This window comes from Pagrus pagrus, assembly GCF_965226575.1.
Source record: "Pagrus pagrus genome assembly, chromosome: 3".
Lineage (NCBI taxonomy): Eukaryota > Metazoa > Chordata > Actinopteri > Spariformes > Sparidae > Pagrus > Pagrus pagrus.
Window position 1 is genome coordinate 28,633,726 of NC_140187.1, and position 2,312 is coordinate 28,636,037.

The following is a 2,312-nucleotide window of genomic DNA, read 5'->3' on the forward strand; positions in this document are numbered from 1 at the left end:
CAGCTCAGCCGAGGAGGACACCATTCATGTTAACTACAGCGCTGTCACGAGCACAAGCCTATGAACGCTTCCTTCTGCGTGGTGATGCAGTTGCCGGGTGTAGTTGGGTAGAAAGAAAATAGTTCCTACATGAAGCTTCTCACAGCACTGTGGTCTGTGGGTTATCTTGACTAACTGGTCATGATTTCTAGAAAGAGACACGCTGTTGAGTTCTTCAAATGTTTTTTTTTTCTATTTTGGCGCTTTGAGCACCACAAGCCAAGTGCCAAACTCTACAGCTCACGCCACAACAATCGAGATGGATAAATAGCACAACAGATAAGAGGGGAAATATGTACTTTAGATCTTTGGGATGAACTGTCACTTTTAATTGTGTTTTTATTGGGAATTTTAAAAAGAAGTTAAAAATAAAATCAAGACCTTTTTGTTCGTATAGCCCAATATTACAAATCAAAAATCCGACTAAAGTGTTTTTTGCTAGGGTTTGTAAAAATGGTGAGGACCCAAAGGCAGACACAGCGAGGCAGGCAGGTAAAAGAACAGAAAACAAGCTTTAATGATTAACTGAAATCCAAAGTCCCAAAGTCCAAATTCCAAAACGCAAGCAACAAAAGGTGACTGGAGAGAGAAAGAGAAATACAAAACTGAGGACGAACCAGAAGCTATGGAGAACAGAGTGGGAACACAGAGGACACACGAGGACCAGAGAACAGGCACAGGAAATGGATGATGTATGAGGATGATTAACAAATAAAACCCAGGTGTACACAGAGAAAGGGAGGGGAAAAGACAAAGACAGGAAGTGGAAAGTCACAACAAGACCCTTGAGAACATAACTACAAAATAAAACACCAAACATCGAGCCCAAACCATGACAGTTTTACAGTTGGCACAGCGTACAACAATGTCTGTCCTTAGAGCCTCAGATTAAAAAAGAACTATATTTTATTTATATTTGAGTGATTTGGACCTCCTTATTCCCAGTAGCACAGAGCCACAGATGGATGACAAATTAGGAGGAAAACCTAAATGATAAGAAACTGAAAATGATGTGAATTATATGCGATGGCGCTCACAGCCACCGGATCACAGCGCCCTCCACCGCCATCATCAAAACACTGAATGAGGGAGTATCTATCAGACGAATGGCGTTCATTGTGGCTATCTGAAGGTTCCTACGGTAAAAAGTGTTAACTGTGCATACAATAGATGTCTGGCAGGAACATTCACGTTGAGAAATCTCTCCTAATCCTAATTACATCTTCAAACACCATTCTGTGCCATGTTAGAAAGCAAGCGTGTTTGATTTTCTATGAGGAGCAGTGCAGCAGCATCACAGCGTTGCTCCTTCTTGGACTGTTTATGTGTGACCAGCTGTAGTTTGGATATTTCCAGTAACACTGGCAGGCATCAGTGGACAGACAGCAGTTGAAATGGCACTTCCTCTACTGGTGACAGAAGGAAAGACAGGGTGACAGGAGTCTGAGGAGCCTCCTACAGACAGAAGCCTGCACCGCCTGACGCTCGACCCCTGGCTGAAGACAAACCCCCTCAGTGGAGTGCCTGTCAGGTCAGCTGGGGCCGAATGGAGAGATGACTTTTAATAACTTGCTCTGCCACACTGAAACAGACTTGAGGAATCATTTTTATAACTCGAACACTGTTGTTTTTCCTGGAGACGCTCAAATATTCACAGCCGGTTTGATATTACGGTTTGATGATGAAGCATGGATCTAATCAGTGAGTATGGGGAGCCTCAAAAATGGGGCTGAAAAAACAGCACCATCTGACAGTAGCTCCGGTTTGGTGCCAGAGTGCTGTCGACAGACTCATAAGTGGCACATGATGATAATTAACACGCCAATTAGACATCTGCTGTGTTTCCAAGTCTGTCTTGAGAATAATGTGTTTACAATTAAGAGGAGAGCTCAAATGAGCAAAGAGGCGCACATCATCCCCCTTTATGGCCAACGTTCAACAGGACGGCGGACTCGGGTGCGACGGGTCGACCAGTCGCCTGTGATTGTTTTGTAAGTGGCGGCCCGGGGAGCTTGTCATATCTGATTAAGTGGAGGGAGATTCAGGGGCCAAATGAGCTGGATGGAGCAGCGAGCACCAGGAGCGACACATTACCACTGGGTGTCACCGCTGATCACATCATATCATCACTCCCCTCCACCCCTGACAACTCAATCAATGACCTAATTGACTGGGACCGGGGCCGCTGTCACAACAGGTTCCAGCGCTCAGGGAAGAGCAAGGCTGCAGCTCTGATTTATGCAGGGATTAAAAATGCTTTAGAGCTCAGGAGC